Genomic DNA, 22,051 nt, shown 5'->3' with positions numbered 1-22,051 from the left:
GATTGCACCGATATCTCTTTTCTAAGTTTGGCCATCTCTTTGTCCTTTCAATTTCAGTTCTTAAATTCATCAATCAATCCTTTAATTTATGTGATAGACCTGCATTTAAAATGAACATTTACCACAAATTAAAGATATCTTATATTATTAGATATATTATTATAAAGCATGTTTTAATTAAGGAGTTATTGATACTTGAAGTGCATAATGATGACATAAAACCTTGATAAAAATATATTTTTAAGTACTAATCAATGACTATACTATATTTATATAAAATTATTTTGAAAAAAAAAAGGTTTAAAACAAGCAAAAAAGTTCATAAACAAATCAACATCTGATGGGTTGATTCAAATTTTTTAAATCAAGTTAGCTCGTCAATTTTTTCTCTACTTTTTTAATCCTATACTTTTTTTATTGACATATAAATTTGATTGATGAGTGGTGACCCAACTCTGAAGTCAATTAGGGACAAGTCTCAGATCAAGGGTTAGGAGGGTTAGTCTATTTTATTTTTTTGAGTTAATATAAAAATAAAAATAATTATTATTATAATTTAAAAACTTGACTTGAGAATTGATTCAAGATAAAGCTTAGGTCACAGGTCAGATTGATTGTAGCCTAAGTTAACATAAAGATAAAATTGCTTGTTATTATTATAGTTTTAAAATCCAACTTAAAAATTGACCAAAGATAAGTCATATGTCAGGAAAGTTAACCCGAATTGAGTTGAGTTAGTGTAAAAATAAAAATAATTATTATCATAATTTTAAAACACTACTAAGAGGTCCACTCGAGACAAGACTCAGGTTAAAGGTCAGGTGGGTTAACCCAGGTTTATTTAGGTCAATGTAAGGATGAAAGTGTTTATAATCATAGTTTTAAAAACCAACTAAAAGACAAATCAAGACAAGGCTTGGGTCCTCACCATGCACGTCTGTCACCCCCGCGGTGCCTTACCTGCTCACTGGGCTTGCAGGATGTTCAGTGGGCCGTGGGGATTAGTCGTGGTGCGCGTAAGCTGGCCCGGACACCCCACGTAAATAAAAAAAAAAGAAAAAAAGACAAGGCTTGGGTCACAATTTAAGAGAGTCAACCTAAGTTGACGTAGGTTAATATAAGGATAAAAGTGTTCATTATCATAATTATAAAACTTGACTTGAGGTCGACTTGTAACAAGGCCCGAGTCACAAGTTGGGAAGATTGGCTCAAATTGATTTGATTTTTCTCTTTACAAAAAAATCAAAGCAACCTTGATTTGACAAAAAAAAAAATCAAGGGATTGTTTACCCTTGTTTAATCCTAGGTTAACTTCAGTTTTTGCTTAGGTCAGGTCTAATCATTTCTTTCTTTATTTTTTCTTAAATTTAAATAGGTTTAGACCCTAAATCTATTGAATCTTAGGCTAATCCATAAGGTTAATCTGGATTTATGTGTTAGGCTATTTTATATGTTTTTATAATTAAAATTATTATAATATTATTAATTTTAATATTCAATAAAAACTAAAGTAGAAAATATAATATCTAATTATTTTTTAAAATATATAAGTTTGACAATAATTGAAAGATAAAATAAAATAATTTTTTTTATATTTTATCTTAATCTTATATATAAATACCTTGGGATCTTGATTTAGAAAACAATATATGTTATAATATCCATTTCAAATATTAGATAATAAATGAGTATTATTACATTATGTTATTTTATCTTGTTTATTGTTTACTAAATATGAAAAAGACAAATTGTTCATTCCCGTATAATGTACACTAGACATAAAATAAAATAATTATTTATCTAATTCAGTTAATACTATCATCATACCAAAAACTATCTAAAGAAATACTATTATCTAATCACAAATTAAAGATGCAGGTAATTTAGATTATTTGTTTTTATCGTATTTCTTTTATTGTCTCATTATATCACTATATAGTCTCTTCAACGTGGGTGGTATGAAAGAAATCTTATTGTATTTATAGATTAATTAATTATATTTACTCTGAAAAAATAGATAGACACAAGAAAAAGAAAAAGAAAAAACTAATCATATTTACTTTCTACACACCAGAAAATTTTTATCGTGGTCTTCTCATCCGGCCTTCTTAGATAGCATTCTTTTTATGGGCAACCCAATCTAAATTTGCAGGGACCAAACGAGGCTAGGATGATAATAAGGTTAATAATTAATAATTCTTTTATTAACATGAATATATATTCTAATTTATATATATTTCAATTAATTTTATCGATTATATAAATATATATTCTAATTTTATCGTTTTAAAATTTGTGAAACTCAAATTAGTAATTTATAAAAAATAAATATAAAACCGGACTAATAATTGATTAATAATTAATAATTTAATATCAAGGGAGGTTGTTATTTTTTATTTTTTAAAAAATAAAGAAATATACAATTAAAAAGATATATATATATATATATATATATATTTCATCATATATATATATATATATATATATATATGATGAAAATAAGGTGGTTAGGTATTTTGGAAGAACATCAAAGTATTTTGTAGTATTTATTCTACTTTATTTTCTTAATTTTCTCATCCCCACACAAATATATAAAACTTTTTGATACCACCGTTGTTGTTTTGGTATCTTATTTTACTCAATCATATAAACAAATCTTTTAATTAGTTAAATAGATTTTGTTTCTTGTACTTTTCTTTTTTATTTATTTTGATTATAAAAACTCATCTCACAGTAATTTTAAATAAAAAAATTAAAATTTTTTTCTTAAATCGCAACTAAAATTATTTTTTAAAAACTATAATTACAAAAACTATGTGAGCTGTGGCCCGCCTTCCCTTCTCTCGTTTCAGAAAGATTCAAATCTTTTCTTAAGATGACGAGGTCGAGGGAGAACATCAGTAATATTCTCTTAATCTATAAAATCATATTTGGTCCTATTTTTCTTTTTCTTTTTTAAATTACAAGAACTTTTATTCCATCGCATCAAATCATATTATCATCACGTATGAGTAAAGTACGGATTCTTCATAGACTGTAGAAACTAGTTGAAGTACTTATAGCCAACCAAACCGTTTTCTGCTTCCTGGAGACTAATTAATAAAAACTAATTCTCCTAATAAATGTATTGTTCATCGAGACTTGAATTATTATTCACTGTAAAAATATAATTATGATATTATCTATTAATAATATGAAACTTTTGAATTAAGTATTGGATGCAAGGTGATTTTTCAACTGTAATATAATTATTTTTTATAAATTATATAGAGTTAAATTAGTTATTTTATCTTTTTATATAGTAAAATTACTAATTTAACCCTAAAATAAAATAATATAATATATGTTACTTAAAACTATTTTAATTTTTAATTTTTTTAAAATAATATAATTACTTTGAATCACTTAAAGACAAGCACATCAAAACTCTCACTCAAGAATTCTTTATAATTTTACAGTTGTTTTATTATAAATCTCTCGGTACTCACAGGTATTATTATAAACTATATTTATTAAATATAATGACAATAACTAAGGGGTTGTCCGACCACCAAACTTGATTCAATAAAGGATGCGTATCTCTATTGTGTATCGAGTATGGCTCCAACATCTTTATTTTCTTTTATATCTATCCACACCCTCAAAATAAAATCAGCCCCTATAATTTATTTTTCTTTCACATTTTGGTTTTTATTTTTTTTATTATTTTTTTACTTTAAATAAATCATTAAAGTACACATGTTTTTCAATTTTACCCGCTTTTTAATTTTTAATCTTTTAGATCTAGCCTTTATTTTTTATTACTTTTTTTATTTTTTATTTTTTATTTCAAGCCCCTTTTATTTATTTTTATCATTTCAATTTAGTCTGATTGTTATTATTTTGTTTGGGATCAATTTTTAGTTTTTTTTCAATTTCATCCTCCATGATTTTTTTCTTTCAAATTTGATCCCTATTCTTTTTATTTATGTCTTTTTTCTTTGGCAAGTATTTTAAATTTACTTTTTTCATAGATTCATTCTTCAAAATTAAATTAATTGAAAATTAAGCTTTTTAATTAAACTCGGTTCAAGAATTTCACGAATTATAAGTTTTAAATATTACACCTGAATTATGAGTGATTAGTACTTAAAAATGCATTTTTATCATGGTTTTATATCATCATTTTATACTTGAAGTATCAATAACTCCTTAACTAAAGCATGTTTTATAATAATATATCTAATAATATAAGATACCTTTAATTTGTGGTAAATGTCTATTTTTAATGCAGGCCTATCACATAAATGAAAGGATTGATTGATGAATTTAAGAATTGAAATTGAAAGGATAAAGAGATGGCTAAACTCCGAAAAGAGATGTCAGTGCAGTCTATACCGGAACACTATTTCGTAAATGGATCATATCTGGAGTTGTAGATCTCATATTTAAATCCACTTTATATGGATGGAAAGGTAAGACATAGGCCTACAACTTTCATATGGAGCCCAAGATCTAAAAAGGTCATTTTCAAGTCCAAATTGTAGCAACAACAAATAAACTCGAAGCTGTCCTCCAGCCCAAGCACTGTTCAGTATTTTGACTATATCTGGAGTTCTAGAAGTTTAAATGAGCTGAATTTGTTACACAAGAAAGCTGAGACAATTTCCTACAACTTTCATGTTTTCAAATGGCTCCAATTTTGACGTTATCAATGACGTTTTGGGTAGACAAGAGAAGCTAAGGATTGTCACTAAGTCAAGAGTTGGTCACCCACTCATTAATTAGTCATCAAATCAATAGTTCTCAATTTTGGCCTATAAAAGGAGGCATTTGCCATGCATTTAGGCATCTTGGTTTCTAGATCAAGATCATGCTCTTACTTTCTCTCTTTGTATTTTTTTGTAATGTTTATGTTTTGCTTTCATTAATATCAAGTTTATGCCTTTCATTTACTTAGTTAACTTTTATCTTATTTATGTTCTTATTTTGTTTATTTATTTTTCTTTCTTCCATTATGTCTAGCTAAGTTTATTATGTCAAGGTAAAAAGGTTACACTAATGGTGTAAGAATAAGTATAGTGTAAACTCAATGTGGACTTTAATGTTTGATACTAACATGTTTTGCTTGTTAAATGACTAATCTTGATTTATGTTGTATAACACTTGGTACAACAAATGCTTGGCACTTTCATAGCCCATACTGTATGGTATAACCGACATCTGAGTTATGAAAGGAACATGATTTGTTACCTGAGCTATGAAAGGAACTTGATTTGTTGTTAACATAAGTTATAATCATGAATGCTTGACGAGATTTACAAGTACTAGCATTAATCGAATAAGATGACTAATGTAATCATGTTAACAATCTATAATCTGATTGGAACCTCCTTTGTGTGTGGTTTTCAATTGAATAATAAGAGTTTATACTATACTTGTTTGACATACCATTAGTGAAACCTCTAACCTTGACATTTGTTATTATTATTGTTTAATCCTTACATTAATTTTCCATCTACAAGTTCTCATCATTTTCATCTTCTTCTTCTTCTCTTTCTTTATTATTATTTCTTCTTTTTCTTCTTCTTCTCTTTCTTTATTATTATTATTATTATTATTATTATTATTATTATTAGTATTATTGTCATTGTTGTTATTATTGTTATTACTATTATTATTGTTGTTGTTGTTATTATTGTTGTTGTTGTATTATTATCGTTTATAATTTGTACAATTAGCCTCCCTGTGGTTCGACCCCGGTCTTGCCGGGTTATTTATTACTTCGACACTCCTGCACTTGGGAGAAGACATCAATCTTTTAGTCGTGTCAAGTTTTTGGCGCCGTTGCCGGGGAGGTAAGTTGTATAAATTATAGTAGTTATTTTACTTTCTCTTTTCACTTTTCTTATATATAACTTTATTTATTTTCTCTTGTTTCTTCTTCTTTTATTTTCTTTTTCCTTTTATTCTATTACTACACGTGCATAAGAGTGTGGTCACGTACATCAAATGGTAGACTTTGTAGGGTATCCTCATCATTTTCAGAAAATATGGCCGAAGAAGATAATCAATCACTTCATAATGAAAAAAGAAGATAATCAATCACTTCGTATCCTCATCATTTTCAGAAAATATGGCCGAAGAAGATAATCAATCACTTCATAATGAGAATAATGAGAATAACCGTGCTAGAACACTTAGAGACCACATGAATCCCATAAGAACAAGTGCACCATCATGCATAGTTTTTCCTCTCGATGCATCTCATTTTAATTTTAAACTAGGTATTATTCAACTTTTACTTTCTTTTCATGGCTTAGAATTGTAAAATTCATACTTGCATTTAAAGGAATTTGAGGAGGTCTGCAACACATATAATAATTTGAATTGTAGCATGAACACCATCAGATTAAAGTTTTTTCCTTTTTCATTAAAAGATAAAGCTAAAACATGGCTACAAAATTTAAGACCAGGATCCATTCATGCTTGGGATGAAATGTAACAACAGTTTTTGAAGAAGTTTTTCTCATCTCATAGAACAAACTCTTTCAAAAGACAAATCACTACTTTCACTCAAAAACCAGAAGACAAATCACCACTTTCACTCAAAAACCAGGAGAAACATTTTACCAATGTTGGGATAGGTATCGAGACTTGCTTAGTACTTGCCCTCATCATGGTTTTGAAACATGGAGATTGGTTTCACATTTCTATGAAGGGTCAACACCTAAAGATAGGCAAATCTATGAAGGGTTAACACCTAAAGATAGGCAAATGGTTGAATTGATGTGCAATGGAACTTTTGAAGATAAAGACCCTGATGAAGCAATGGAATACTTAGACTTGTTAACTGAAAATGCTCAAAATTAGGACACCGCGGGTACTTATGAGGCACCGAGTAAAACTCAACCTCATACATCTAGTGGAGGTATGTACAACCTTAGGGAAGATCATGACCTTCAAGCCAAGTTTGCATCTTTAGCTAGAAAAGTCGAGGCACTAGAATTGAAAAAGAGTGGTAAATTAAAATCTGTTGAAAACATTGTGTGTCAAATCTGTGAAATAAATGAACACTCAACCAATAATTGTCCAACCTTGTCTTCTTTTAAGGAATGTCTCCATGAACAAGCCTATGCTTTAAACAGTTTCCAAAGGGCCAACCACAACCCATACTCACAAATATACAACCATGGTTGGAGAAATCACCCAAATTTCAATTGGAAAAGTGATAATAACAATGCACAAACTTCACAACCACAGTTTCAAGCACACCACAATTTCCAAAATTCTCATGGATATGCACCTCCTTATGCTCCACCTCCTAGAAGAAATCTTGAGGAAACATTGCATGCCTTCATTGAAAAGCAAGAGACAATCAATACTCAACTTGCTCAAAACATGACAGATTTTAAAGATACTCTTGCAAAATTAACATCTGCTCTCAGTTTCCAAGAGAAAGGTAAGTTTCCATCTTAACCACAACAAAATCCCAAGGGGCAATACAATGCAAATGCAAGTAGTTCTGGAAGCCACCACATGGACCAAGTCAAATCAGTCATTACTCTTCGCAGTGGTAAGGTTATTGAAAAACCCTCTCTTGAACCTCATGAGAAAGATTATGAGTCAATCTCTGAGGGTAAGGAAGAGGTTGAATCTGAAAATTACAAAGAAAAGACTGATTCCCCGCCAGCACTTCCATTTTCTCATGCCATGACCAATCAGGAAGAAGTCAAGGCTGAAAAAGGCACCGAAAATATTGATGCGGATCTTTTATCAAAAGTGACAATAGATTCGACACCCGACATTACACCAATCGATGATTACTTTCCTGATAAATCTCTACTTTCTCTTAGTTCAATGCCTTGGTTTGCTAAAAATATCAATTTTCTTGTTTCAGGATTTTTGTTAGCTCACTCGAGTACCGAAGACAAAAGAAAATCTTTAAGCAACGTGCAAAATTTTTATTGGGATGACCCTTACTTATTCAATTATTGTCTTTAACCCATGTAACGAGCTTTCGGCTAATGACTCCCAGACCAGATGGTCTTAGGGCATTAGGTGTTAAGACACCTCTACGAGCTTAGTAACTCGGGTCACAGATACTGATATGTAGATAGTGCAATGTTTGATTCCCTTAAGCTTTTCTCCTTAACCCATGTAACAAGCGTTGGGTCAATAGCTCCCAAGTCAGTTGACTTTAGGATATTAGGTGTTAAAACACCCCTTCGGGCTTAATTGCTTAGGTTAGGGAGGCAACGAAACCAAACTTATCTACATTTTTATTATCATCATTTTTTTTTCTTTTTTTTTCTTTTTTTTTCATGTTTTTTTTCTTAATTATATACAATCCCTTTTCCTTAGTTGTTACCTTTAACAAAAGAACATAAATAATGTAATAATCCAATATGCAACCCACAATTATATGTTAAAGTGTGTGTGTGTAAATTAAGGTTTAAGAATACATGTTAAATAAGTATATGAGCAGAATTAAGTGATAACAATGCGAGAGTTTGTAAATCTGAATATTCCAGGAAGTATTATAATAGACCTTGTTAAGAATGGTTACTAAGATGCGTCTCAAGAGTCACTTTAACAAAAGAGCTCCTTTACTCTGCCATCCTAGTAACAACAATTATGCACATGCTTTATGAAATGAAAAACAATTTTTTTTTATCAACTACTACCCTCTCCCCCCAATTTTTTTTTTTTTATCAACTACTCTCTCCCCCCAACTAAAACGAGACATTGTCCTCAATGTTTAAAGGTAGAAAGATAGAGTATAGAAGATATCACCTGAAATAATGAACATTAACAAACCTGAAACACACTTAAACAAATATAAGAAACAACAAAACACAAATATTATGTTATTAATAAAATCAAAAGACACAAGTTTTTACAAATAAAAATTCAAATCATAGTTGTGATTGTGGCTCACATCTTCCCTTGGTTTTACGTCCAAGAACGGCTTAAACACCCTCTATGGGTCGGGGATAGGCTTCCCATCCAGTTTTCTTAAAAACTAGCAAACAGGGTCTTTTTTAGTCAGATTCCCAAGACTAAGTCGATCATGTTCTTTATGCAATAGTGGCCATAAATCATGAATTGCACGATGCACATCTCCACTAGGATGTGTCTCAAGAGTCAATAGAAGATTATCTAAAGACTCCTTGCTCAGGCCATCCTTAATGAATTGTATTTTATCTTCACGGTTTATAGATACCATTCCTAAAGAACGACATTGTGTATTACAAGTCCATCTAGCACATCGATGACAGACATCCAGTCGTTTTGCACGACGCTTCTTTGCAAAAGTGCTTTTACCTGTTCCAGGCATGTGTGAAATGAAGTTAGAGGACTCACCTGATAATCGGATCTTTGCTTCAATCAACCAGCGAATATCTTCAGGAATTCCATGATTCATTAACAATCTCAATCTTGCACATCTAGCACGGTAAATTTTTGTAATCGCATTCTGAGGCAGAGCGGGAAAATACTTTTTCAATTTTTCAAGATTAGTGTCCATTTTCAAATGAGAATTGGAAGAGAGATTCAAAGAATTGCATAGATATATACACAGATATCAGTTATTGTGGGAAACTGAAAGAACCGACTTAAGTCACGGAGTACCGTTATCCGCCATTTGACCGGGGTGAGAGAAACTAGCAAAAATCACTCAAAAAGAAACACAAAAACAATGTGAGAAAAAAATAATCAACCTTTATCTACAAAATCATTCAAACCAGTTGATTCGTTTTCATTAAGAAAATTATCAAAGTGAGCTTTCAAACGATGTCCATTTTCCTTAAAATCATTGTCATTCATTGAATTCTCAATATCACAAGCCCCATAAGGATTGCTCCATCTTGATCTTAGCTCTCTAGGGACTGCATAGAGTTGAGAATCATAAAACAAAACTTTTTGACCAGTATCAATCTTTTGACAATTTTCACAAGTTTTGCAGAATGCATGCGTGTCCTTGAACATGGTGGGCCAATAAAATCCATTTTGAAAGATTTTTGCAATTGTCTTTTTTGACGAGAAACAACTTCCACATGCTTCAGAATGACAAAATTTAATGACACTACTTACCTCATTGTCAGGAATGAATCTTTGAAATATTTGATCAGGACAATATTTGAATAAGTTAGGGTCATCAGAATAAAAGTTCTTCACTTCGTTCAAAAACTTTTCTTTGTCTTGGGTACTCCAATCAACTGGCAAATCTCCTAAAGCAAGAAAATTGATATTTTTATTATACCAAGGCATTGGACTAAGAGAAAGTAAGGATTTGTTAGGAAAGTAATCATCGATTAGTGTGATGTCAGATGTCGAATCTGTTGTCACTGTTGACAAAAGATTTGCATCAACATTTTCGGTGCTTGTTTCATCCGTGATTTCTTCCTCAGAATAAACCATTTGCAAATCTTCAGTTTCATCCAATTCATTTTTACTTAAAGTAGATTCAAGTTGATTATAAACTAATTCGTCAATATGATCTACTTCTTGTAAATCATTATCATCTCCAGGTTGCTTGCAAATGTTGAAAATATTCATCTCCAATGTCATGTTTCCAAATGATAGCTTCATCAATCCATTCCTACAATTAATCAATGCGTTAGAGGTTGCAAGAAACGGACGTCCTAAAATAACAGGAAATGAATTACATGCTTCAACAGGTTCTGTGTCCAAGACAATAAAATCCACAGGATAAATGAATTTATCGACTTGTACTAACACGTCTTCAATTATTCCTCTAGGCACTTTTACAGATCTATCGGCAAGTAAAAGAGATATAGAAGTTGGTTTTAACTCACCTAGATTGAGACTCTGAAAAACTGAATATGGAAGTAAATTCACACTAGCACCAAGATCAAGTAAGGCTCTTTCAATTTTATGCTCTCCAATAAAGCAAGAAATTGTAGGACAACCAGGGTCTTTATATTTCAAAGCATTATTGTTCTAAAGAATAGCACTCACTTGTTCGGCTAGAAAGGCTTTCTTTTTCACATTCAGTTTCCTCTTCACAGTGCATAGATCTTTCAAAAATTTAGCATAGGAAGGAACCTGTTTAATAGCATCCAACAATGGTATATTGATCCTTACCTGTTTGAAAATTTCAAAGATTTCAGAGTTGTGATTGACTTTCCTTTGTTTGGTCATGGCTTGAGGAAATGGAAGTGCTGGCGGTGAATCAGTCGTTTCTTTGCAATTTTCAGATTCATCCCCTTCCTTACCCTTAGAGATTGATTCATCATTTTTCTCATAAGGTTCAAGAGAGGGTTTTTCAATAACCTTACCACTGCGCAGAGTAGTGACTGATTTGACTTGATCCATGTGTTGGCTTCCGGAACTACTTGTATTTGCATTGTATTGCCCTTTAGGATTTTGTTGTGTTTGAGATGGAAACTTACCTTTCTCTTGGAAACTGAGAGCAGATGTTAATTTAGCAAGAGTATCTTTAAAATCTGTCATATTTTGAGCAAGTTGAGTATTGATTGTCTCTTTCTTTTCAATGAATGCATGCAATGTTTCCTCAAGATTTCTTCTAGGAGGTGGAGCATAAGGAGGTGCATATCCATGAGAATTTTGGAAATTATGGTGTGCTTGAAACGGTGGTTGTGAAGTTTGTGCATTGTTGTTCTCACTCTTCCAATTGAAATTTGGGTGATTCCTCCAACCAGGGTTGTATGTTTGGGAGTATGGGTTATGGTTGGCCCTTTGGAAATTGTTTAAAGCATGGGCTTGTTCATGGAGACATTCCTTAAAAGAAGGCAAGGTTGGACAATTACTAGTTGAGTGTTCATTTGTTTCACAGATTTGACACACAATGTTTTCAATAGATTTTAATTGACCACTCTTTTTCAATTCTAGTGCCTCAACTTTTCTAGCTAAAGATGCAAACTTGGCTTGAAGGTCATGATCTTCCCTAAGGTTGTACATGCCTCCACTAGATGTGTGAGGTTGAGTTTTACTCGGTGCCTCATAAGTACCCGCAGTGTCCCAATTTTGAGCATTTTCAGCTAACAAGTCTAAGTACTCCATTGCTTCATCAGGGTCTTTATCTTCAAAAGTTCCATTGCACATCAATTCAACCATTTGCCTATCTTTAGGTGTTAACCCTTCATAGAAATGTGAAACCAATTTCCATGTTTCAAAACCATGATGAGGGCAAGTACTAAGCAAGTCTCGATACCTATCCCAACATTGGTAAAATGTTTCTCCTGGTTTTTGAGTGAAAGTGGTGATTTGTCTCTTGAAAGAGTTTGTTCTATGAGATGGGAAAAACTTCTTTAAAAATTGTTGTTGCATTTCATCCCAAGCACGAATGGATCCTGGTCTCAAATTTTGTAGCCATGTTTTAGCTTTATCTTTTCTTGATCATGTTGTGGAACAGGAATTTCTATCTTCTGCATGACAAATCATAATCTTTGCTGCTACTACTGAACAATTGATTGACCAACTACAATCTTTCATTTCTGTGATTGATCCTTCCATGAGTCGCATAAATTGGTCATCTAAGGAAAGCCGTAAAAAGCTTAGATTGGATTTGAGCCTTCATTTTTCTTGGACGTAAAACCAAGGGAAGATGTGAGCCACAATCACAACTAGTGAATTTTTGTGTCTTTTGGTTTTATTATTGTGTTTTGTTGTTTCTTATTTTTGTTTCAGTGTGTTTCAGGTTTGTCAGTATTCGTTATTTCAGGTGATATCTTCTATACTCTATCTTTCTACCTTAGAACATTTAGGACAATGTCTCGTTTTGGTTGGGGGGAGAGGGTAGTAGTTGATAAAAAAAAATATCTTTCATTTCATAAAGCATGTGCATAATTGTTGTTACTAGGATGGCAGAGTAAAGGAGCTCTTTTGCATAATTGTTGTTACTAGGATGGCAGAGTAAAGGAGTTCTTTTGTTAAAATGACTCTTAAGACGCATCTTAGTAACCATTCTTAACAAGGTCTATTATAATACTTCTTGAAATATTCAGGTTTACAAACTCTCGCATTGTTATCACTTAATTCTGCTCATATACTTATTTAACATGTATTCTTAAACCTTAATTTACACACCCACACTTTAACATATGATTGTGGGTTGCATATTGGATTATTACATTATTTATGTTCTTTTGTTAAAGGTAACAACTAAGGGAAAGGGATTGTATATAATTAAGAAAAAAAAGAAAAAAGAAAAAAAAAGAAAAAAAAAAGGAAAAAACAAGAAAAAAATGATAATAATAAAAATGTAGATGAGTTTGGTTTCGTAGCCTCCCTAACCTAAGCAATTAAGCCCGAAGGGGTGTTTTAACACCTAATACCCTAAAGTCAACTGACTTGGGAGCTATTGGCCCAACGCTTGTTACATGGGTTGAGGAGAAAAGCTTAAGGGAATCAAACATTGCACTATCTACATACCAGTATCTGCGACCCGAGTTACTAAGCTCGTAGGGGTGTCTTAACACCTAATGCCCTAAGACCAACTGGTTTGGGAGTCATTAGATGAAAGCTCGTTACATGGGTTAAAGATGCATGATGTTTTTAAATTATATGTATATACATTAAAAAAAAAAAGAAAAAAATAATAATCCCAACCCAAGGAAGTTAACCTTAAACATTAGAACAAAAATTTTGTTTTCTTCCAAGAAAAGCCCCATAATTATGTGTTGATATATTGAGCATAAAAGAAAGGTTTATTAATATATTGTTAAGAGGTAATGAGCAGATATATAAATTTAATGAGAGTTTGTTTATCTGGATAGATTAATGGAAGTTAAATGATGAATATCTTACTTTGTGGAATTTGCAAATTTTTTTTCTATTTTAACGCTTTGATTACTAGGGACTAGTAATAAGCTGGTTGGGGGGTGTGATTAGTACTTAAAAGTGCATTTTTATCATGGTTTTATATCATCATTTTACACTTGAAGTATCAATAACTCCTTAACTAAAGCATGTTTTATAATAATGTATCTAATAATATAAGATACCTTTAATTTGTGGTAAATGTCTATTTTTAATGCAGGCATATCACATAAATGAAAGGATTGATTGATGAATTTAAGAATTGAAATTGAAAGGACAAAGAGATGGCTAAACTCCGAAAAGAGATGTCGGTGCAGTCCACATCAGAACACTGTTTGGTAATTGGATCATCTCTGGAGTTGTAGATCTCAGATTTAGGTCCACTTTATATGGATGGAAAGGTAAGACATAGGCCTACAACTTTCATATGGAGCCTAAGATCTAAAAAGGCCATTTTCAAGTCCAAATTGTAACAACAACAAAGAAGCCCGAAGCTATCCTCCAGCCCGAGCATTGTTCAGTATTTTAACCATATCTGGAGTTCTAGAAGTCCAAATGAGCTGAATGTTTTACACAAGACAGCTGAGACATTTTCCTACAATTTTCATGTTTTCAAGTGGTTCCAATTTTGACGTTATCAATGACATTTTGGGTAGACAAGAGAAGATAAGAATTGTCACCAAATCAAGAGTTGGCCACCCACTCATTTGCCATTTTGGCCTATAAAAGGAGGCATTTTCCATGCATTTAGGCATCTTGGTTTCTAGATCAAGATCATGCTCTTACTTTCTCTTTTTGTATTTTTTTGTAATGTTTATGCTTTGCTTTCATTAATATCAAGTTTATGCCTTTCATTTCCTTTCATTTACTTAGCTAACTTTTATCTTATTTATGTTCTTATTTTGTTTATTTATTTTTCTTTCTTTCATTATGTCTAGCTAAGTTTATTATGTCAAGGTGAAAAGGTTACACTAATAGTGTAAGAACAAGTATAGTGTAAACTCAATGTGGACTTTAATGTTTGATACTAACATGTTTTGTATTTGTTATCTTATTCACTCTTTAATACTTTACTTGTTAAATGACTAATCTTGATTTATGTTGTATAACACTTGGTACAACAAATGCTTAGCACTTTCATAGTTCATACTGTATGGTATAACCGACATCTGAGCTATGAAAGGAACATGATTTGTTGAGCTATGAAAGGAACTTGATTTGTTGTTAACATAAGTTATAATCATGAATGCTTGACGAGATTTACAAGTACTAGCATTAATCGAATAAGATGACTAATGTAATCATGTTAACAATCTATAATCTGATTGGAACCTCCTTTGTGTGTGGTTTTCAATTGAATAATAAGAGTTTATACTATACTTGTTTGACATACCATTAGTGAAACCTCTAACCTTGACATTTGTTATTATTATTGTTTAATCCTTACATTAATTTTCCATCTACAAGTTCTCATCATTTATTATTGTTTAATCCTTACATTAATTTTCCATCTCCAAGTTCTCATCATCTTCTTCTTCTTCTCTTTCTTTATTATTATTATTATTATTATTATTATTATTATTATTATTCTTGTCATTGTTGTTATTATTGTTATTACTATTATTATTGTTGTTGTTGTTATTGTTATTACTATTATTATTGTTGTTATACTATTGTCGTTCATAATTTGTACAATTAACCTCCCTGTGGTTCGACCCCGGTCTTGCCGGGTTATTTATTACTTTGACACTCCTGCACTTGGGAGAAGACATCAATCTTTTAGTCATGTCAATGAGGTTAATCCAAGTTGGCTTATTTTTTTTTTAAAAAAAAAAGCTTATGTTTTTTTACTTATGTTTTTAGAGATTTGCTTTCCTATTTTTTTTATGATTTGCTTTCTATAGAATTAGTCTTAGGTTTATAATCGGAGTCATTATTTCAAAAGTTAATGTAGATTGACTTTTAAAAAAAAATTGATTTATTTTAATTTATTCTTCAATATTTAATTTATTTGAAATTTATTTTTCTACCTTTTCTTTTCTTTTCTATTGAGTTATTTTAATCATTTGCTCATAACTAAGATTTTTTTTTCCTGTTACTATAAGGTTAATCATGGGTTTGGGATCGGGGTCATCGATTTCAGGATCAAAGTTACAAAGTTTTCAAGTATTACCTCAAATTGACTCTTTTTGGGGATCTTTTTTAAAATTGAGTTATTTCAATTTCATTCTTTACCAGTTTATTTATTAAAAATTGATCTTTGTACTTTTTTTCATTTTCATTTTATTGGGTTATCCTGATTTTTTTACAATTTCAACCTTTATTTTTTTTATCAAATTTGATTTTCATTCTTTTAATTGCTATATTTTTTTCTTTGGTAAGTTTTATAAATTGATATTCTTCTCGCTATCTCATCATTCAAAATTAAATTGGTTAAAAATTAAACCTCTTAATTGAACCTGATTCAAGGGTTGTTTGATTTTTATGGTCATAGGGTTTGTAGATTGACTCAAGTTAACTCATATTTTTTTCCATTGCTTTTTTAAAATAAATTTCTTTTTTTCTCTCTCCTTCAACATTAAGTTTTTTGATAATTGAGGTTAATGATAGTATTTAATTTTCTTTCATTTTGCATCTCAACTTGGATAGGTTTAAATTGAGGAATTTTTTTACCTTTTTAAATTATGTTTTTAATTTTCATCATTCAACATTTTATTTATTACAAATTGAGCTTCATCTTTTTTCTTATTATTTTTTTGAAGTCATCATACTCTCATTTGATTTATTAGAAATTGATATTCTAATTTTTTATTTTTTTATAAAATTATTTTAATTTTATTTTCATGCTTGTAAAATTTACGAATTAGCATGATTTAACTAAGTTTTTTTTATTTTAATTTTTTTATTGAATTGTTTAATAATCCAGATTAGCTGAAATATTAGACTACTTTTAAACTCTTTTTTTGGTTACCTATTTATTTATTATTGTTATATATTTTAATAATTATAACATATATTAAAAGGAATCAGTGTTTTACTTGGACTGCATAGTGCAATCCACAGTAAAACACTGATGTTTTGGGTTTTTTTTTTTAAGTTGTCTTATTTTTTTAGCAATTTTTTTATGCCTTTTGGGATTTTTTTTTTGCTTCTTTCTTCTTTCTTTTAACAAAATGTTTTTGTTTAATTTAGTTTATTAATGTTTAATTTTTTTATTTAGTTGTCAGATTTTTATGACACGTTTTCTGGATTTAACGGGTTAACCTGGTTTGATAAGTTAATTCAAAAAAAATTTTGCTTTATTTTTTTTGTTGTTTTTATGCCTTTGACTATGGACTGCATAATGCAGTCCACAGTGAAAAGGCTGATGACTTTTGTAATTGTTTTTCTTTTTAATTAATTTTTTTGTTTAATTTAAATTGTTAATGTTAAATTTTTTTCTATTTAGTTATCAAACTTTTATAACACAGATTTCGGGTTTGACGAGTTAACCTGATTTAACGAGTTAGCCCGATTAATTCTGGGTTAACCCATTTTTTTTTTCCTATTTAGTTCTCAAACTTTTACGACGCGAATCTAAGGTTTGACGGGTTAACCTGGTTTGAAGGGTTAACCCATTTAATTCATATTCTTTTTCTTTTTCTTCATTAGTTTTTTTTTTCATGTTGGTTTTTTTTCCTTTGTTTTTTTCTTTTTAATTAATCTATTTAATTATCATACTTTTATGACACAGATTTCGGGTTTAACGGGTTAACCTGGTTTAACGAGTGAGCCCGGTTAATTCTGGGTTAACCCATTTATTTTTTTTTCTATTTAGTTATCAAACTTTTACGACGCAAATCTAAGGTTTGACGGGTTAACCTGGTTTGAAGGGTTAACCCAGTTAATTCATATTTTTTTTCTTTTTCTTCATGTTGGTTTTTTTCTTTGTTTTTTTTTAATTAATATATTTAATTATCACACTTTTATGACACGACCTTGCAGCTAGATCCACGTCTAATGCTATTGGGTCTGATATTGCAGTCAAACCCACTTAAATTTGGGTCATGCAAGTTTAATGTTATTATTAATATTATAAATATTACTCTTAAGTCAGACGTTATAACCAAACTTAAAACTCTTAAGTATAATTTTGTAAAAATACCTAATACTTTTTGATCTTAACTTTTTAAAAATATAAAAAATAATTAACCCGCGCGGTGCCAATGTTCTTCCTTGGGGGATAAAAAGTCCCCTAAGGTAATCAGGCTGATAGAGGAATAGAACCATATTGGAAATTTTTTGTTTCAGAAACCGAGGTGCCAATGTTCTTCCTTGGGGGATAAAAAGTCCTCTTATTTCCACGCGAAGACTGTAACCAGGAGGCAAAGAAACAGAATCAGGACACTGAAAGACGACAATGGTAAGTGGATTTGGGATGAAGATAACCTCAAAGAGTTAGCAGTGGATTTTTGTCATAGACTTTTCACCAGGGAGGAAGATTTGGCTCCTAGTATTTTTTAAATTAACTCGGTCCTCAAATTATTTTTCGTTGACATTATTTGTTGAAGAAGACTCGTACGGCCTGAGCTAGAGTTATATAAACAAAGCATTAAGTAAAAAGGAGAGAAAAAAACAAAAGATATGTGAAAAGAGAGATTCGGAGGGCTCCCCTGAAGCTAAGAATCATGGAACGTTTATAAGCGTCCTCCCTCTGCTCTTGCTAATATTTTTCACATTTGAGAAAACCCTCTTTATGATTATTAATGATAATAATTGGAGAGGACAGCAAGTCAAGTGTCTCCTCCTCTCAAGACAAGCGAAGCAGGCGCTGCTGAATCACGAGAAACATTTGATTTTTCCAAAAATTGCATAAACTTTAGGACAACACATGTTAAGAAATATATATATATTCTCGAGCTTTGTTTGCGTCCTTGACATGAATCCAAAATGCTGTTCATGTGATTTCATTTGGTTCTTAACATTTGACCAAATAAAACAAATTCTACCATGATGTAACGAAGCAACTGTTTTTTTTTTTTTTTTAAAAATGATAGTTTCTTGTTTATTTTTGCACTTCAAAAATATTTTTAAAAAAAATTTAAATTTTATTTATTTTTTATTTACTTTAAATTAATATATTTTTAATATTTTTAAATCATTTTGATGTACTGATGTTCAAAATTATTTTTTAAAAATAAAAAACATATAATTATCATGTATGTAGACACAAAAAATTATATAAAAAACAACTACAATCACAATTATACTACCAAACAAATAAAAAATATAGCAGTCTTATATATAAAGGTGTCCCTAGTAGCTAGAAATAGTCTTATTTATACTTTATAGATATTTATTTTAAAAAAATGATAAATAAAAATTTTATTTGTTTTAATTTCTAAGGGAGAGATGAGGGGAAAAAAAGAATGAAAATAATTTTTTTAAAAGAATGAATATCAATACTTTCAGTATCATCATCTTATCACCATGGTTACACAATAACCAATTACACTGAAATTGATTATATTTTTTTAATAAAAAAATATTATTATTATTCATAGCAATACCACTTCCATGATATTTGTTATTATAATCACCTCCATAGTTACTTTTGCTAACATCTCTCTTAATAGCAATATTACTATTATTATCACCTCTCCCAACAACTATGATTATCTATTATTATTTATAGGGGTGAAAATTGAAAATTAGATTAAATAAAAAAAACCAAACTATAAAAAACAATTAAATGAATGAAAAAAATAATTATTAAAATTTTCTTTCTTCTAACCCCAACCCTCTCCATGTCTTTGTCTCTTAAAAAATCAAACAGGGGGGTTAAAATCTCGAGTTGAAAGCTAATTATACAGCATTTACAAAGTAGAAATCACATAATAAAAAACCCTAAATGAGTCTAGTTTTTTACTATTTTTAGAGACACAAAAAAAATAAATTAAAATAATACAAATATATATTTTTTCATGAAAAAAAAACTTATTAAGCTTGCAATTAGGGGTAGAAATGTCTTTTTCATAGGATACATTTATCATTGCAAAATTGACCAGGTACAAGATGGTCCAAACATTGTTTTTTGTTACAGTATAATAATTATTTTGTCCTTCAATGCTAAAAAATAATAATACTTTTTTGGTAAAGAGGCTCTTTTCTTTTCTTTTCTTTTTTTAAATAAACATTAGAGTTATAGTTATGCACTTGAAAGAGAAAATACACACACACACACTTAGAGGGGTTTCTTCATCCTTTTCTTTTTAAACAATAAAATGATCGAATAACCTAGCCATTAAAAAAAAAGGTTATTTATAAGGGTATTTTTATCTTTTTTGACTGATTTTATTGTTATTTTAACTTATGTCAAGGAGACTTGATAATTGTAAGTTCTTAAATATTATTAAAAAAAATTATTGATGCATGCATTTTATACGTCAGCACACCACAACCTCCACGTCATTCAAGTGGCTCATGAAGGACAATACAGTAGCAAAAAACCAGCTTCTACCATGGTATTAAGAGCGGCGCATCGTCTTTTTTCAAGTGATATGACGCGTGCTTACGAAGAAGCTTTTGTTGGGCTACGATGGAAATTTCTTTCTTTTTTCTCTATTTTCTCTCTCATTTCCTAGAAAAACACGTATCAACTTCTAAAAAATCAATTATGTCATCTAGTTTGTAATCTTATTAATTTTGATGCTTTTTCTTAATTATTGCTTATTTGAATTTTGATGTTTTTTTAAATATATATATTTTTTCAATTTCATCATTAGGTATTTTATTCAATTTGATTTTTTTATTTGATTTGGCTCTCTACTTTTAATTGCTCTATTTTTATCCTTTATACTTTTCTTGATTTTTTTTTTTGCAATTTCATCCCCTTTGATTTTATTGCATTTTCTTTAATTCATTCTTGGTCCATATTTTTTTTATTGCTATATTCTTATCCTTTTTCTTGATTTTTTTTTTAATTTTATCCCTCAACATTTAATTTCATTTGGTTTTTTATCCAGTTTTAGTCTTCATTCTTTCAATAACATTTTTACATCCTTTTCTTAGTTTTGTTTTTTGTTTTTCAATTTATCTCCTAATTATTTTATTTTTTTATAGTATGTTTGGTTTGCATTGTGTGGGTTTTAAATTGTTTTACAATTGAATATTTTACTTTGTTATTTTTTTCGTGGTTGCCTTCCAACAAGCCAATAGTTTATTGAAAATTGATTTTTTTTTAAATTCATTATTTGACATTTGGTTATTAAATCCTTAACTTCATTTTTTTTTGCATTTTTTTTATTAAGTTATCACAATCTCATATCCCGAGTAATAGGCTAGTAAAGTTAATCATGATTGTCTCATATTTCTTTTCCTCAATTTTTTCTATGAAATTGATTTTTTAACAATTTCATACTTTGGTGTTAAATTATTGGTTTTTGAGTTATGTGATTTTTTTACTTTTTTACTTTTTTCTTTTAAATTACCTCGAGCGCGGCAAGTGAGGGTTAATCAACTGAATCGAGTTAGCTTGAATTTTTTTATTCAATATTTTTTTATATTTAACTAGGTCTTTTTTGCAAGTTGACTTGGTTTTTTTCCTTCAATTTCTTATGCTTTTATTTTATTTTTAATTTTATCATTTTGTATTAAATTATTTATCTTTAAGTTTTGTCATTTTCTCACTTCTTTTTTTGTTATTATCTCGAGAGCGAAGTGGTCAAACTAACTAGAGTGAGCTAGTATTTTTGTTTATAATGTTTTATTTATCTAACTTGGGCCTTTTTTTGGCTATTCCTTTTTTTGGAGGTTGGCTTCTTTTTAATCCCCGTCTCATGTTATTTATGAAGAGTTAGTCAAATTAACTCGAATTGACTCAAATGTTTTTTCTTTGGTTTCTTATGATATTTTTTTTTTAATTTTATTATTTTGTATTAAATTATATGTCCTTAAATTTTGTTATTTTTTCACTTTTTTTATTATTTGGTTATTTCTAGAGTGGGTTGGTAAAGTTAACCTGAATTAACTTAGAGTTTTTTTGATTTTTTTATTGGATTTTGGATTTTTTTTATTAAATCACCCTTTTAAATGTTTTTTTTATCCTGATTGCATATCACAAATTGTTAGCTTTTTAAGTTATTTTGAGTTGACTTGTGTTTTTTTTTTTCAGCATTGTATTTTTTGAGTTTTTTTGTTTTTATCTTTAATATTAAATTATTAAATTTTAAACTTCACACACACAGTGTGTGTGTGTATATATATATATATAAGATTGAAAAAGTTT

This window comes from Populus euphratica, unplaced genomic scaffold, assembly GCF_000495115.2.
Source record: "Populus euphratica unplaced genomic scaffold, PopEup_1.0 scaffold346.1, whole genome shotgun sequence".
Classification (NCBI taxonomy): Eukaryota; Viridiplantae; Streptophyta; class Magnoliopsida; order Malpighiales; family Salicaceae; genus Populus; species Populus euphratica.
The sequence above is the reverse complement of the archived record's forward strand: the minus strand, read 5'-3'. Positions refer to the sequence as shown.